Below are 18,887 nucleotides of genomic sequence, written 5' to 3' on the forward strand. Positions count from 1 at the left end.
ATTCTTGCTGAATGGAAAACAAAATTAGAGAATCAATTTATCCCCAATAGCTCCAAGGAAAGGCTTTGCCATCTGAACTGAACTAGGTAATTGAGCACTTGTAATAGCCTGCAAACAAGCATAGCGAGCTGAGACTTGCTTTCTACTATATAAATATTACTTTGATTGTCTGTGAGAAAACTTGCACAGCAAAAATAAACATGCCTTTGGCCTTAATGGCCTTTTCATGACCATAAACAAGAGCAATTTTTTGTCTCAATGGCATGGGAAAGCTGAGAACATGGAACTCATTCTTATCCTGCAGAAACAATTGCCCACTTTGTCGCCTCAGGCCCTCCCCGCAAGATGTCACCTGCAGAACATCAGTTAACCTGTGTAAACAAGCATTGACTCCCCAGAGCTCAATGCAGGTTTGAAGTACTGCATGTTCCTTCCTAGTGCCATTTTGACTAACAGGGAACCAGGCTTGAGGACACAGCGTGCCCTCTTGCAAGGAAAGAGGGAAGCTGTCAACATGCCACATGATGCATGAGTATCTAAAGGCTGGAAAGAGCAGGCAGGGTTTACAAAAGCAAGTTAATGGAATCCGTTGAGGAAGACAGGTTGTGAGGTGCCTATTGATTCCCGACACCCTTGATTTGTGTGACATCTGTATTGCTTTTAGTACTATTTCATTATCTAATGTGCTGATGTATAACCTTTTCCATGGTATAACAGGGAACTATTTTTATGCTGAGCTTCAATAAGTGGAAAATGAATCCATACTTACTGCAGCAAGTCAGCTTCTGCTAGAGACAACAAGATTTTGAGGTATGAGCTTTTGAGAGTCAAAACTCTCTTCATCAGATACAAGATCTTGGAGTCCTTCTGTGCCAGTCAGAAGGTAGAAGGGGTGTTGCAAAGAGGGAACGTAGGATGCAGAAGTACAATGAGCACTGTAATCAGCTTGATTAGAGGAGAAGGGAAATGCTGTGTATGTGTAAGGTCATTTATGCATGGGTACTTGGACTCAGATTCTGTGGACTCCGGAGAAGGGGGGCAGCACAGATCTGAAAGTAATCCCTTTTTCGAGTTTGATATTTTTCAGGTTTGGGTTTATTAACCAGAAAATTTTCAGAAAATCCGGGCTTTCCAGATTTTTCAAAAAATTCTGGGTTTGATAAACCTGAACCTGAAAAATACTGAAAAATTGGTGCCCACCCCTAGTTTGCCTCATTAGAGTGGCAGACTCTCATCTGGAGAACCAGGTTTGATTCCTCACTCTTCCACATGAAGCTTGCTGGGTGACCTTGGGCCAGTCACAGTTCTCTCAAATCTCTCAGCCTCATAAGGTGGGGAGGGGAAGGGAAGGGGAGGTGATTGTAAGCTGCTTTGAGACTCCCTAAAGGTAGAGAAAAAGCAGTGTATAAAGTGCAACCTCCTCCTCCTCCTCCTCCTCCTTCTTCTCATTGTCAGTACTAAATCTTCCTTCATAACATTACTATCCTCTTTGTCCTTGATGCATCACATATTTTATGGACGGGTGCCTATAAAGATAATGGCTTCTTTGAGAGAGACTGGTTTCGCATGTTATTGATGAGCTTTGGGCAATTGTGACTGCAAAGAGAAGGTGGACTGCATTGCAGTCTTCATGCATGGGGAATGATATATGTGGTATCTGTGTACCTATGGTTTGTGCAAAGGGATTTCTCCTCACTGCCTGAATGATTTCTCTGCTGCCAAGGTATGTTGTTTTCACAACAAGGCATTGCACAAAGGAAAACATAGCCCAGGGGAGAACGAAAAACTCTCTGTGGTGAGATAGTAAGTGAGCTCAGGAGCATCTTTGGTGCAACAGTCATTAATGGAGCAGAACCATACAGAAGGAAAAATACTTTTTGAACAATTCTTTAGGGATAAAGCTAAAGAAGGTTATAGTGAAGTAAAGAGCAGGAAGTGGACCATGCTAAGAAGGATGGAAGGAACTTTTGAAATGCATACCATGTCCTTGCATGAGATTTGCAATAACCAACTGATAATCAACTACACTTAATTTTTCTCCCCTCTGTTGTTGAAATCCTCATGACTCATGGGAGCCAGCGTGGTGTAGTGGTCAAGAGTGGTGGTTTGGAGCAGTGGAGTCTGATCTGGAGAACTGGGTTTGATTCCCCACTCCTCCACATGAGCGGCGGATGCTAATCTGGTGAACTGGATCCCCCCCCACTTCTACATGCAAAGCCAGCTGGATGACCTTGGGCAAGTCGCACTCTCTCTGCCTCACCTACCTCACAGGGTGTCTGTTGTGGGTAGGAGAAGGGAAGGTGATTGTAAGCTGGTTTTATTCTGCCTTAAGTGGTAGAAAAAGTCAGCATATAAAAACCAACTCTTCTTCTCCTTCTTCTCCTTCTCATGACTGCATTTATTACTATTATTTAGAAAATGACACACTGCTGCTCCAGAGTCCTGTGCACAACTAAAACAACAAACAACAAAAACAGAAAGGACTTTAAAAACAGCATAAAACAAACACTGAGCTGCCTAAAAAAGGATAAAACAAACAACTGAGCCATATAAAATGGTATTCATACAACAGTCCTCAGCTAAAAGCAGACCAGAAAAACAGCTAAAAAGATGGAACCCCTTAGTTAAAAACCTGGGTAAAAATAAATTATTTGGCCTGGTACCTAAAGCAAGGTAGGTACCAGGCAAGCCTCAAAAAGGAGGGCATTCCAGAGGTGAAGTGCCACCACTGAAAAATAAAGTCTTTGCCTTAGGACTTCTCCATCATCAAAACACCTGTTTTCCCCCTTCCCTTGATTGATCAATCAAGGTGAGAAAGAGCCCTGTGTTACCTGTAAATTCATAAACTGCATTTTGTACTCAGGCCATTTATGCATGGGAGGTTTTGCCTTGGATTTGCTGCTCTCTAGATGTACAGTTTTCCTATCCAAATTCTCAAAACTCAACAGTAAACCCCCATTCAGACTTTTGAGGATTTGGATGTGGAAAATGTGCATCTAGAGAGCGGCAAATCCAAGACAAAACCTCCCATGCATAAATGGCCTAAGAGTTTTGAGCTGGTCAACAGAACAGGGCAACTGTTGGCTGCTGTATGAAAAAGGATGCTGGACTAGATGGACAGCTGGTCAGATCCAGCAGGGCTCTTCCTATGTTCTTATAAGACTCAATTGCCCTCAACAATCCATGCCTTTTGAAGGGCAATGGCATGCTCAGTCCTTTCCAAGCTATTTTTAGTTTTGTTCTTTAAAAAAAATAGTAAACTAATTCTTTTCTACATATTTGGGAATTCCTCTGAGTATGCAGAACCACCTTCCTTATTTTTGCCCCTTTTCACTGCCCTGTTGACAGGTTCAAGACATTTGTTGTTAGAAGGGATGATAAACAGACATGTTCTTTAGTGCTTCATATTTTCTTTCCTTTTGTAGCAGAGAAGGAAAAAAAAGATTTATAAAGGATTTGACTGAACATGTGAAACTGCTTGGTATCAAAAGGAAATACGATTTAATTTGGTGATTGACCAGACAAGTTCATCATTTGGGAGAGCTATCAGACAAGTTCTTAGCTACATTATTCCCATAAGGCTAGTAGCTATCTCTGCTAATTCCTGCAAATCAAGAATTATGTTCTCACCATATCTAACAGCCTGCCTACTACAGTAGACTTTTGGTAACACAAGTCATTTCACACACATAGCCCTTGTTCTTTACTAATGGTCTCATATCAATTAACTTTGAATGCCTTTACTTGCAACTAGAATTGTAAGTCTTTATACTGGCCCTATGTGTCTATGATGGCCCAAGGGTGACTGCACCTATGCAAGTAGGATTGCCAGGTGCCTGGTGCTGGTGGGGGACCCAAGCTAGGAATCTGGAAATGATGTAGTTGTGTTGGGTGATTTTTATGTCGCGCGGGCAATGCACAAAGAGAGAGAGAGAGAGAGAGAGACAGAATCTGGGTACAACATCTTCATTACAGGAACATCATGCCGAAAGTGGGAACAAGGCCCACTTGCCCTACTTTTATGCCCTCAGATATTTGCGCTCTATTTACCCTCTCGTGCTCTAATTGGTGGGTTCAAACTGCGCTCCAACAAGACTATTGGATGGGTTATTGCTTGAGGTTTCTGCTGTTCCCCCTTTATTCCCTAGGTTTATTGCATTGGATACATAACAGTGATGCTCTATGATTTCCCCCCATCTCTACCTTTTTTATCATACAGTTTCAGGGAAATCCTAGAACATCATGCAACTTGGTGATATCACTTCTGGTTATGCAGCCAGAAGTGATGTTGTGGTGTTGTTCAATGCCATTTCCATCTGTCTCCGCCTACCTGATCCTCCTGCCAGTTGCCAGTCTAGGTGCAAGCCACAGCTTGTGGCACTGCACTCACCAGACAAGCTGACTTAGATATTATACCAGTAACCTGTATGCCTCAATCCTACTATGCCAGAAACAGCAACAATTGCTGGACACAGTGTAGTGCTGGCAGTTACTGCCATTATACAGCACTGATGTGGGCGAGGAGGATGGAATCTCTGTGATGGAATGACTCATTTATGTACCTCCTAAAGGGCTTTCAGCCACCATGGAGCTATCAGGATGTGTACAGTCTTCTGCGGCTGAAATATTGAGATATCCATTATAATGAGAGTCCAAGTGACAAGAAGATAGACTTGCTGTTCCTGCCTCATGCTGGATGAAATGTAACAAGACTGATAAATGCCAGACTAAGCGAATGGACTTCTACAAGTGTGGAGAGGTACATTTCCCAAACACCTCCATAATCTCTGGGTCACAGATGTGGGGGGGGGGGGGAGAGAGAGAGAGAGAGAGAGAGAGAGAGAGAGAGAGAGAGAGAGAGAGAGAGAGAGAGAGAGAGAGAGAGAGAGAGAGAGAGAGAGAGTCTTTGTGCTTTACTGAGTAGCATAAAAGCCTGTAATAATGTTCCTTATTGTTGATTTTTTAAGCCTGTGTCATGCTGTTTAGGTTACATAAACAATGCTTGGTTTATTTCCTAATGCAATTTGCTTCAATGAAGACTAATTCCATTCAATTATATATTGTTGACATAATAAGTTCTGTGATCGTTGCCAATATATGACTGAGTAGATTCTTCACATAAGATCAAATGATAACAATCTATCCAAGCTGGGTCACATTATGTTTTGGCATCAGCCTGATAAGCAAGGAAAGGAGAGGGCCTCTCAGCTCTCCATAACCCTTGGCTCATGGCATACTCCATGTCACCAGCTTTTGCCCATATTTCTGATTACTATGGCTTGTTACATTTATATGCTACTACTTTTTCTCACTGGAGCCCAAGAAAGTTATGTGGATTGCTCTGGTAGTCTCCCATCCAGGCATCCAGACAGAACCAGACTTGTTTAGTTTTAACAGTGTTGCTGTATCATCTGCCATCACAGACCATGCTAAGGATAGAGCAGAAGTTAATGCAGATGAAGCAACCCATTTTCAGACACCATGATTCAAATTAAAAACAGGCATTCTCTATAATACATGCTAACTGTAACACAGGTACACTGAAAGAACTGCCTAATACACTGCATGTTCTATTTATGGACCACTTTGTCAACATCCATCATGGAAACTGGGTCAAACTCCTGGGATCTGTGAAGACCAATACTTGTGCCCTGGATCCTTGCCCATCCTGGCTTCTAAAATCATGTACAGACCACATCAATGAATCCTTAGCATCGATTATAAATCAGTCTCTAGCTCAGGGCACCTTCCCTCAACCAATCAAAGAGGCGGTTATCTGTCCACAACTAAAAAACCACTATCCCTGCAGAAAAATGATGCAGTCAATTATTGCCCTGTCTCTAATATGTCATTCCTAGACAAAATCATTGAGAGAGCAGTAGCAGAACAACCACAGGTCTTCTTGAATAACTCATCTCCTCTAGACCTTTTTTGGTCTGGTTTCAGATGGAGACAGCTCTGATGGCTTTAGTTGATGATGACCTCCATCTAAATGTTGACAAAGGTCAGGACTCCTTGTTGCTCTTACTGGATTTATCTGCTGCCTTTGACACAGTGGACCATGCCATCTTATTGAGGCATCTGGAGACATAAGAAGGCATCAGTGGTTGGGCATTGGATTGGTTCAAATCATTCCTCATTGACAGGACCCAAAGAATTGCCATTGGAGGCATCTGGAGACATAAGAAGGCATCAGAGGTTGGGCATTGGACTGGTTCAAATCATTCCTCATGGACAGGACCCAAAGAATTGCCATTGGAGACCAGCTATCATCAGTGTGGGACCTATCCTGTGGGGTCCCACAAGGCGCAATCCTATCTTCCATGCTCTTCAATCTTTATGTAAAGCCCTTAGGCCAAATCATTCATAGTTTTGGGGTTGTCTGTCATCAATATGCAGATGATACGCTTTATTGCAGGGGAAGCAAGTTAATGCAGTTGCAAAAAAAGTTTTCTTCCAACTCAGCCTAGCTCAAAAAATGGCCCCTTGCCTTGATACGGCTGATCTGGCCATCTAGATCTATGCCATGGTGACATCTAGACTAGACTTCTGTAATGCACTGTACATTGGTCACCCCCCAAATCAATTCAGAAAGTCTAGCTGGTGCAGAATGGTGCTGCTTGACTATGATTTGGAGCCAGATGGAACATGCATATTACTCCTATTCTGCAGTCACTCCACTGGTTGCCCATTAATTACCGGGCTCAATTTAAAGTATTGGCTATCTCATACAAAGGCCTTCATGGCCTTGGACTCTCATGTCTGCAAGACCATCTCTCCCCTGTGCTCTGCCACAACAGCTTTGCTCATCTAAGCAGGACCTTCTGCAGGTGACAAGCTGCAAGAGGGCAAAATCAACAACTGCATGTACAGTGAGAAAGGTGGACTATAAATAGTGCAAATAAAAAATTAATAAACCCCCACACTACATTATTTTCATACTTTAAAGGTAAAATTGCCTCAAGGTGTAATTTAAGCAAATCAGCTGATGGAAGATAGGGCAGATGGGCACAATGAAGACTTCTATGCCTATTCTGGGGCTGTTATGGTATCCTAGTAGGTCCTAAGCTACCCTGGGACACCCCACAAAGTGTTCATGACTGGAGCTAGTGTGCAAGGATGGAACAGTGTTGTGTAGTCAGAGACTACAAGGGGTCTCCTGGCATCCATCTTGTTTGTGTCAGTGCTGCAGAAAGCTGACTGGGCTGGATCCAGGAATGTTGTACCATTCTTTCCCCTGAAAGGAATGTTTGCTGCTTTTCCATGAAGACAAAAGAAGACCAAGACAAACCTTTAGCTTAGTTTGTTTTGGTCGGACCAGAACCAATAGGTTGAAATTAAATCAAAAGAGTTTCTGTCTAGACATTGGAAAAAAATTTCTAACAGAGCGGTTCCTCAGTGGCTCGGGAGGTGGTAAGCTCTCTTTCCCTGGAGGTTTTTAAGAAGAGGCAAGATGGCTGTCAGCTATGCTGCTTCTATAACCTTAGGCAGATCTTGAGAGGGAGGGCACCTTGGCCATCTTCTGCCCATGAAGTATGGGTCACTGAGGGTGTGGGGGGGGGGAGGTAGTTCAGAATTTCCTGCATTGTGCAGGGGGTTGGACTAGATGGCCCTGGTGGTCCCTTCAAAATCTATGATTCTATGATTCTATTCTATGATTTCTATAGTTTTCCTGCAGTAGATCGCATACATCCTGCCAGATCTTATTAACTTTATTCAGACCAACTCCTGATCCTATCCTGTAGCCAGCCTAGCCCTTTGACTCAGTTCTTCCAGACCCCCACCTTCCATCCTTCCGAGGTTGGTAAAATGAGTACCCAGCTTGCTGGGGGTAAAGGGAAGATGACTGGGGAAAGCACTGGCAAACCACCCCATAAAACAAAGTCTGCCTAGTAAACATTGGGATGTGACGTCACCCCATGGGTCAGGAATGACCCGGTGCTTGTACAGGGGACTACCTTTACCTAGACCTTTAAAAGTCATACGTGTAATATAATAGATATAACATGGATTAATTTTTCTTTCCCTTTGCTGTTTGGATAATTCCTTATATTTCATATGGGTATGGAAATTACTGTAACATATTGTATAAATTAAAAAGATTCCCTCAGAACCACAACGACTGAATGAGGCATATAGTTCATTCTGATCCTTATGGAGGTCAGGTCTGGATTGAAGTATTTATGCAAAGCAGAGCAAAGTACAGTTTGTCCTGATGATCTGTATACTTCATTGCTGATCTCCCAGGACCACTCCGCAGCATTCACTTGGCTTTATTACCTCACCCCTGTAATATAACAATAATAATGTCTGTAACCAGACCTGCATGCGGTGAGAAAATCAGGGTTCTTCCCCTGATTGATGTCAGTTTGATGCCTCTATCCCAGATGTAGAAATGATCCCTATCAGCTAAGTAAATAAACACAGTTCAAGCACGGTCAATAATAAAGCAAATATACCACAAAAGTGACCATCTGGGTAACATATTTCATATTCAGTGTAACGGATAAAATGAACATATAAGTGACAAACTGGCCAAGAGCCTTGTGCGAAATTACAGTGTAACAAAAACAAGTAAACAAACAAACAAACAAACAAAAACCAGACACTAAGCTGTTGGTTCGCTACAGTGAGGTACAAGAAATGGGCAGAGTGACTTCAGAAGAGATTCTTTGCAGAGTAAAATCCCATGAAGCTGCCCTATAACATCAGACTATTAATTCACCTAGCTGAGTGCTGTCTATTGGGAGAGCTCTCTTGGATCTCAGGCAGAGAAAGGTCTTCCCCTCAGCATCAGCTGCTCGAAAACCTTTAACTGGAGATGCCAAGGAATGAACCTGAGACATCGTGCATACAAAATATGTAACCTATGCTACTGCCCTTCCCCAAAGCATGAACATTTACTACACCCTAATATTATTCAGCAGTTACGTGAGAATTTAGGCATGAAAAACAATCAGATCCAGAGACTAACAATGAAAATCTGGAACCCAAGGCTGAGATATTATGGCAGATGTGCAGATGCCATTGGAAACCATCTCACATCTGTTTCACCTCTCTCTTCTGTATGACATTATGGCATTGCACAATGAGTTTTCTCATCCTTTGCCATCCAAGCAAACGGTAATTGAAAAGAGAATATATAGAACACATATCTCAAAAACCTTTCTTTGCTAACCTGAAATTTAAAGCAATAACAATAGCTGTCAAATAAAAGGCTGAATGGACCCCCCCCCCCCGCCCAAATTTCTGTCTTAAGTTACAGAGTGCTGGTGTTTATTCAAAATATTAGCATCCATCTTATAAGAAGATTCTGAGATGGTCAATCAAAGTGGCTTCAATATTGCCAAGATGTCCCAATAGGATCTACAGCTGGGGACACTGAAAGGTGATGCTGATGTTACATTTTGGTATGTTATTGGCTTGCTGTTTTATATTGTTATTTTAACTGTAAGCCACCTTGAGCAGGATTCTGAAGAGGCAGCATATAAACCCCCTAAACAAACAAACAAACAAACAAACAAACAGTGTGTAAAAGTGTGCATATATACGAATGGCAGTTTCTTCGGGTACTAATTCTTCACCTCCATTTTCCAGTCACTCTTCTCTTGCACTGTACTTACCTTTATATATTTGTAGCTACCATTTTATACCATCAGGGTGTACTTGAGATAGATTCTTTGGTTCTATATATCAACCAACAATAAATAGACTGTTTTCCACATAGACTATACAAATGGGAATATGTAAGGATTTGCAAGTGAGAGGAAATCCCATTCTATCCCAATGGCACCCCTCCCCGCTCTGGTTCGCTTTTTTTTAGACGGTGCCAGCTCTGCATTTCTCAACCCACTCTTTCCCTGATTCCTACTATTTAATCTGGTTCCCACTTACCCCCTTGCTGCTTCCCCACTTCTTCTTTACTATTTTTAGTTCCACTTTTCTTCCGTCACCCTGTGTGCATCAGCATCACTTTTTCCTCTTTCCTCACTAAATGGCTGACCTCCCTGCTTGCCAGTGGCTACTCCCTCATCGTGTCTCACCAGCTCTCCCCTCCCTCCACAGTCCATTTCCTGCATTTCCTTTCTTTGTTCCTTCTTTCCTTCCTTTCCTTCTTTACTTCATTTCCTTCCTTTGTTCCTTCTTTGTTCCTTAGCTATTGTAAAATTGGGAGCCATTTTGGTTGTTAAAACAACCCAAAATATCAGCTAAAGTTTTTTTGGGGTGTTTGTGTGAGTGATTACTGTTCAGGGCTCCTGGGTTTGCAGAAACCTATATCCTAATGCTGGCTGGCCCCATGGTGTAGCTATTAGATAAAAGGCTATACAATCTATAACCTTATATCAAATAGCTAAATGATCCTTATACAGATCAAAAATAGTATAGATATTATAGTCTGGAAAACACTGTATCTTAATACTACTAGACCATGTTTGTTGGCTACTATTTTAGGGTATTTCTTGCCACTAGCTTTTATGGTATTGATTTTTTTTTTACTGCTTTTAAGTTCTCCTCCCCTTTGTTTTAGAGCTTCTGCCGAATTGGCTATGTGAGCAGTATCATTAAAGTAGAGCTTCTGCTGGATTTTTGTTTTCCATTTTGTTAGGTTTGTTTTTAAAAATACACTTGACCTGTTTTACTTGTGCACTGTATTTCTTGGTTTTCTTGTAAGCTGTTCTGAGAACTCTAACCAGCTGACAGGATGGGAAACAAGTGTTTAAAATAACAAAGAAATGAACAAAACATTCCACAAAGCCACTGATCAGCAGTGGACATGCCTTAGTATTTCTAAATCGCATGGAAATGTGACATATGAACATCAGACCATTTCCATGTAGCAATCAGTGTCACAATTATTAAAGACTGTATGGGGAGGGATGAAAGAGACACCCTTAAGAACTTGCTCTGAGTCCCTATTATAGTATGCTTCATGCATATATTTTTGTCAATCACAATGTTTTTACATTTTTAGTATGCATGTTTGAATCTGTATACTCATTTGTGTGAGAAACAAGGACAGGGCTATTGCCAACTCAACACAAGGGATATTTGAGAACTAGGAATGAGGTCTGCAGCATAATTCATCAGATATGACATGTGTTTGTGGTACGTTGTGCATTTTAAGGATCTTTATTAATTCCCTATTTCCTGACTTGCTTGCTACTTGCATAAAATGTATTCCTAAATTCCACAGATGTTGCCTTCTTCCATTAGTGGAGTCTGACAGTTTATAAGTTATCCACCAAGGCCCAAACTAGATCTGCAGTCACGTATTTATCTTTCAACTTTTTAAAAAATTAAAAGCAGCCTTGGAAGGCTGAGAGTTCCTATCTTGCTTGCTTCTTGTATAAAATATATTCTTAAATACTACAGATGTTGCCTTCCTCCACTGGCAGAGTCTGATGCTTTATAAATTACCCACTTAGACCACAACTAGATTTGCAGTCATGTATATTTCCATTAGGGTTACCAGCTCCAGGTTGGAAAATACCTGGAGATTTTGGGGGCAGAACCTGAGGAGGGCAGGGTTTGGAAAGGGGAGGGACTTCAATGCTATAGAGTCCAATTGCCAAAGCAGCCATTTTCTTCAGGTGAACTGATCTCTATCGGCTGGAGATCAGTTGTAGTAGTGGGAGATCTCCAGCTACTACCTGGAGGTTGGCAACCATAATTTCCATCAACTTTTAAAAAAAGCAAAAGCAGCCTAGAGAGGCTGTGAGTTTAGACAGAATGGTGTGTGTGTGTGTGTGTATTTAAGGGGCTACTTAACCCTTACTGAAAGCATTATTGGCTATTTTTCTGTTCAAAATCTGTACCCATCTTGGCAGGTGTAAAAACAGGTTGGGGGATAAGATGGAGCAGAAAAATGGACAGAAGGGAAAACGATGAAATGGATTTGCCCTTGGCTCCTTTGTGTATCTTCAGTTAAAGGAAACACCTAATATTACCAGTTTGAGCCAAATTTTCTGAGGTCAGGAAGAACTTAAGGACTGTTGAATGTCTTTGTCTATTATATTGCCTTACTTTTGGTTTTGCTGATGTAATTGCACTGACAAAAAACTAGACAATGATTTAAAAACCCAGATAAACATTAACAACGACTTGAGATTTCTTACTTCCTATAGGTGCATATATCAACTCCCCTTACAGATGTTAACTAGTTCAGTTGTAATCCTCTAATTTTCTAATTGAGTCTGTTGCTCATCTGTAATTCCAGATCATTTACAAACAAATCAAAAAGCACTGATTGTAATACAGAACCCTGGCGAACCCCACTGTTAACTTTCTTCGACTATGAGACCTTCAGTTCTGGAAGTGACATCATCACATCACCGACGACGTGTGAGATGCTCTGGTATTTGGGGAAAACTTCTATGGTAGAAGCTATTTTTACTAGAGAGTTTTGCCCAGATACCAGAACATCTCCCCCATCATTGGCAACATGATGATATCACTTCTGGAAATGACATAAACACACCAACAGCAACCAGCCTCAGTTTGTGGCTGGTAAGACTCCTGCTGGCCAGCTGAACGGCACTAGGGGAGGGAGCCCAGCAAGGGCCTGGCAACCCTATTTACCACTGATTTCCCTGCTCTATTCCAAGCTCCTCAACAAATTTTTATGAATCTCTTCAGAGCTTGCATCTTCCTCCCTGACTGGCAGGACAATTGTTGATCCCCATCATCTTCAGATGGGCCTTGTTCAGGCTCATGTTGCATGGGAACACGCATTGCCCTGATATATCTTGAAATTTGTTTGAGAGTACTCTTACATCCCTACAGTTGCACCAAAAGATGTCTCCTTGGTCTGTCTGAACTGGATAACTCCAAGGGGAGACCATTTTTTAAACTTAACCCCTCTGATCCCACATGCTGGGACTCTAGTTTCTATGCACAAGCGGTCACCTGGTTGCAGGCCTGGAAGTTCCCAAGCCCTTTTATCAGAGTGCTGTTGTTGTTGTCTCATCTGTAGGAAGTTCTCACAGGCAGCGTGTGATTGGTGGGCATGCCCAGATCATGTGGGCGTTGCCTGTGACCGCTCTCTGCAATCTTACCTCTAAAAGGCTCCCGGTCAAAGTCCACTTTTGGATACTGGGCATGCCCTTATTGGAATATTGGTCCACAACCAAATTCTGGGTCTCTGAAATGCTCCTGGCCAAAGTTCACCTCTTGAACTGGTCACAGCTCACATGTAGTGTTGTAAATCATTCACTGCCTTGCCTGCTAATCCTTTTTACCTGAGAGTGCTTTCCGGTAAACCCTGTTGTGAACCTTATTGTTTTGTTATTCATTAACTTTGGTATTTATTGTCTGATGCCTAATAAAACAGGGATTGTTCAATATGGGAGAGGACAATCCTCAGAAAGACAAGGCAGCGTTGTGTCTTCTATCAAGGCACTTGCTATGTGCCTTCCCTTCATCTCATCACTTCTTTCTTCCTTTGTGCACCTCAGTTGTCAAGTTCAGCGAGTAAATCTTCAGCAATGGGCAGTGTAGAAGGTATCCATTGTCAGGTGAGCAATTGAGCTGAGGACCATCCATTGTCTAATGGAGTGCTACAGTATGCCAGTAATGTCTTTGATATGTCTCCTTGGATGTCAGCTCCTTGGATGCCACAAGGTCTTTGGATTGGGGATAATGGGGACGAGAGGTGCTGTGATGAAAGTCCCATTCTTCTGAAAACTGTTTGAACTCTGAGCTAGAAAACAGAGGTGCATTGTCACTAATGTGTTCACTTGGAATTCTGTGCCTCACAAAGAACACTTTCAAGCTGGCTATTACTAACACAATGGTTTTACCACACAGAGTGCACATTTCAGGATATAAAGAAAAATAATCCGTAACTATCAAGTATGTTTGTGAATTCCAGTAAAAAGATCAGTGCCTACCTTCTCATATGACTTCTCTGGAACAGGGTGCGGAATCAGTGGCTCTACCTGGTGCCATGGTTGGAACTTCAGCCATGTTAAACAGTTTGCCACAGTGTTAGCAATATCATGGTAAATCGGTGGCTAATACATGACCTCCCATGCTCTCTTTTTACATTTTGCTGTCCCTAAATGTCCTTCATGCACCTTTTGGAGCATGTGATGCCCAAGTGTCCTTGGGATCATTATCTTGCTTCCTTTGAAAACCAGTCCATCTATTACTTAGAGTTCATCCCTACAGTTTCAATATTTCCAGATACTTAAATTGCGGCTGTTACTGTCCTCTGGCCAACCTTCAAGTATGTGTGTGTGTAAAGTGCCATCAAGTCGCAGCCGACTTATGGTGACCCCTTTTGGGGGTTTTCATGGCAAGAGACTAACAGAGGGGGTTTGCCAGTGCCTTCCTCTGCACAGCAACCCTGGTATTCCTTGGTGGTCTCCCATCCAAATACTAACCAGGGCTGACCCTGCTTAGCTTCTGAGATCTGATGAGATCAGGGCAACCTTCAAGTACACACTGTTTCAAAACTTCCACAGAGTAATATTTTTCTGTTTCATCCTTAATTTGTTTCAGTTTTCTATCTGAAATGGGCAATATCCTCACCAGCAGATCTACACATGCCTGGACTTCCTTCTCAGAAATCTGTTCTGGTTGCTGCAAAGAAGATGTTGCTCCTGTTTTCACACAGGTCAATGCTTCGTGAGCCATTCCAAAATCATGGAGAAACACCATAATAGTTCCAATCTTTAAAAAGGGTCAGCATTCTGACTCAAGTTGCTATTGACCAATCAGCCTATAATCTTCTTTGGGCAAACTCTATTCTTCATACTTGCTAAGGAAATGACTTGATTAGATTGAGCGAAATTATGTCCTTGGCTGGGAGCAGATGGATTTTAGAAGAGGATGGTCTATTGTGGACCATTGTTTAGTACTTTCACATTTAGCTGAGAATTATTCTTCCCCTCCCAATGGTGCTCTATATGCTGGTTTCATGGATCTTAGAGGAGCCTTCAATGCTATTCCTAGGGAAAGATTCTGGAAGAAATTATATAATTCCAGCATGGATAGAAGATCGTTGTGGCTCATACAGCAATTTCATACAAATCCTACAACTCAGGTTCACTGTGGTGATCAAGGGGAATTGACTGACCCTTTTGACTTGGTCAGAGGGATTAGACAAGGTTGCCTTCTGGCTCCTTTACTGTATAATTTATATTTGAATGATATAGCAGCGAATTCTCAAGAAACTTGTCACCCAACAAAGCTAGCAAACCATAGTATTCCAATCTTGCTTTATGCAGACAATGCAGTTATTTTGATTCGTACAAGAGTTGGATTGCAAAGTATTGTTTTAGGGAAGGTCTTCCAATAAATCACTATAAGTCAAAGATTATGATCTTCTCTAAGTAGAGAAACTGCCCTCTTTCCATTGGGTACTAGGTAGTACTGATGTCTATCAGGTTAAGGAGTTTGTTTATCTTGGTATTCTCTTTTCTTATAATCTGAGCTGGAACTTCCATCAAAAGGCTGTGTCTAATAAAACCAAACCTAGTGTTGAGGCAATTATTAATTATTTTTATACCAAAAGTGGAAAATATATCCCTGGAGCTATTCAAGTTTTTAATCTAAAAATTATTTCAATTATTCTTTTTGGTGCTGCTGTTTGGATAACTGCTGTTAATGAGTCTATAGATAATCCTCTGGTTCAGTTTTTACAGAGGCTGTTAAATGCCCCACAGTGCATTGCTGGTGTTGTCCTTCGTTCTGAGTTTGGCCAAATGTTTCTTGAAGTGAGAGCATGGCTGTTCCCCTTTAAGCTACAATTTAGGCTGTTTTTTAAAAAAAGTACTGAGGGATATCTGGGTTTTTTAAAAACATGACTCGTATAGATCCCCGTGGCAAAACATTTTTCATGAGAAATTATCACTGATGGGCATATCATGGGATATGATAAGAGATCTCAGGAAATCAGAGGCTTTCTTTGAAATAAAAAAGCGTATTAAAGAGATTGATTATGTTAGCAACTCATTTTGTGCTCATCACGTTTGCTTGTCTCCGTTATTTAGAATTCCTCCCCCACGTTGCTTGCCTAGTTATATCTATCTCTTGACAACTCCTCATTTCATAAGAGCTTTTTTCCTTGCTAGACTAAATGCTAACCCTTCTATAGTTATGCAAGGTAGATACATGAGCCTACCATATTTGGAAAGGACCTGCCCATGTTCTTCTGGTTCTACTGATTCTCTAGCACACGTGCTCCTGGAATGCCATTTTTATGAGGCTCTAACACAAGTTATAGTATTCCTCTTCTAACATATTGGACTAGTACCTCTGTGTCAATGCCCCATTTATTAAGTGACAGCGACTCTAAGATTATATCGGAAATGGCAAAATTTATATCAGTCCTTATATTCCTTAAACAATAGGTTTAGAATTATGCTGTTCAAGGTTTTACAGAGTTATGTTGTTTAGAATTATGCTGTTCAAGATTTATGAATCAAGGAGCTTCTAAGGGAGAAAGGAAAGGAAGGAAAGGAACCCAAAAAGATGTGGCCCTGGACAGGGCATCTGCTGTAAACATGAATTTACCAGGAGTGTAGGATAGAAACAAATCATATTTTTGTAGCTTTAGCATCATACATTGTATTATCTCAAAGATTAACTCTTTGTTCATCACATTGGCATATCTCAAATTGTTAACGTTCCTCCCCCCCCAACTTTCACTCCACCTTCATCTAAATCTAATCCAGCTTTCTTTATGATATGTTCTGCATGTAGATTGAAGAGATAGATAGACAAATTGCATCCTTGTCTGAAACCTCTGCCAATTGGAAACCATTCTGTTTCTCCATATTCTGTCCTAACACTAGCCTCTTGTCCAGAGTAAAGGTTGTGCATCACAGCAGTCAGATGCTGTGGTTTAAATTTCCCTTTGATATCTCGGATCTTGTAAAGCAGATCTCTTGTTCTTCCTTTTTTTTTTTTTGTTCTTGTCCATTTCTTTTCACTGGCTACTATAATAGTTGTTTTTATCAATATGTGCAAATTGCTGGAACACTGCATTTAGATTTTTGATTCCATTTCTGTCACCTTTTACTTTTGCTCCTCATCTGTCTTCAGCAATTTTAAGAGTTTTCTCAGTCATCCACTGAAGCTTTTCATTTCTTTTGGGTACAGAAATACTTTGCACATTCTTCCCTGATAATATCTCTAGTTTCAACCCATAGTTCTTCTGGTTCACTGAACTTAGTAATGCAAATTTGTTCTTTACATGGTCTTTAAACTCTTCAGGAATTTTGCTTAGATTGTATTTTGGCACCATGAATGTTTTGGTGTTTCTCTTCAGCTTCATTCTAATTTTTTATATTAATAATTCATTGTTTGTACCACAGGGTGGCTTTTGGTCTTGTTTTAGCAGAGAGAATGGAGCTTCTCCGTCTTCTGCTTCCAATTATATAATCTATTTGATTTCTATATTGACTGTCCGGTGATATCCATGTATACAATTTGGTTTGGTTGCCTGAAGCGTGTTCGCAATGAAAAAATTGTCTTTACAGAATTCTATGAGATGCTCTCCTGCTTCATTTCCTGCTTCTAGCCCAAATCTGCTAACAATATTTGATTTTACTTTGTTTCCTAATTTTGCATTTCAGTCACCTCTGATAAACAGCACATCTTGTTTTGGTGTGTGATCAATTTCTTCCAGGACACTTGCACAAAAGCTTTCAATTTCTTTCACATCAGCATCTGTAGTTGGGGCATGAACTTGAGTGATGGTTACATTGATAGGCTTTCCCTGAAGTCTGATTGATATTATTTGGTCAGATTTTGCATTATAGCCTCTGGCTGCCTTTGCTACATCTCGCCTCACTATTAAAGCAACTCTGTGTCTTCTGTCTTTGTCATTTACAGCACTACTCATGTTTATTTTCAAGAAGGACCCAAAGGAGAGCTGCTTTGGATGACAATTTTGGAATAAATGCCCTGGGTAGTTAACCGTCCTCAGGAACTGCTACACATCTTTTTTGGACTGAGGTCATGGCATCATCTTGACAGCCTCAACTTTTCTCTGGTCAGGTTTTACCCCATCTGCAGAGGTGACATCACCCACAAATGTCACGTCAGATACTCCAAACACACATTTTACATTTTTTACATTTTAAATTTGCAGCTCTGGTTGTTTCTATGACTTTCCGAACCCTCAGATCATGTTCCTTTCCGGTAGATACCCAGATAATGATCTCTTGCATAGAAGTGTCAACTCCCTCAGTGTGCTCATATATCACATGAATAGTTTTGTGGTACACTTCAGGAGCTGAGGTGATGCTGAATGGAAGTATCAGAAAACGATATCAACTAAAAGAAGTATTAAATGTGCAGAGTTGCTTTAATTTGAATTGCATGTTTTTATGGGAAGCAGCCATGACCTTCAACTAAATCTTGATACGTTGACATCAGTGTCTCATAGGCCCGATCCCCTTGCTTCCACAGCTAGCACCCTCTTGACTAAATTAAACTTCTCACATGCTACCAGACCCAAGAGTGGGACCACCTTTTTAGGTACTATAATAAATGCCGGTTTATACTTGGTGTCTTTATATATGACAGTAGCAACACAGCGCCCCGTCACTGGCATAGTAACATGAATATCCAGTTACTTTTATGCTTATTGGGTGTAACTTTGGCCTAGATTGGAGGTTTTCATAAGCTTGCTCTGGCAAAACATTGACCTAGGCACCCATGTCAAGTTTAAAAGTGATCTTTGTTCCTTGTACTTTCAGTGGCAGCATCCACTCCTTCTCATTACTGATGCCTGCATCCACTATGTCCGCATAAAACTCGTCCTCCTAAATCTTCTGAACTGCATGCCCCTGGGGTTTCAGTACTTGTGATTTGCAGTATTTTGCAAAACGGCTGTGCTTCCCACAGTTATAACAGTGTTTCCCAAAAGCAGCACA

General features: G+C 41.2%; 1 pseudogene; it reads right to left on the bottom strand.

Moving 5' to 3' along the window:
- LOC130478302 (craniofacial development protein 2-like) overlaps positions 1–17,851 on the bottom strand; it is a 46,333-nt pseudogene extending 28,482 nt beyond the window's left edge.
- Positions 17,852–18,887: the final 1,036 nt, after the last annotated feature.

This window comes from Euleptes europaea, chromosome 5 (assembly GCF_029931775.1).
Source record: "Euleptes europaea isolate rEulEur1 chromosome 5, rEulEur1.hap1, whole genome shotgun sequence".
NCBI lineage: Eukaryota > Metazoa > Chordata > Lepidosauria > Squamata > Sphaerodactylidae > Euleptes > Euleptes europaea.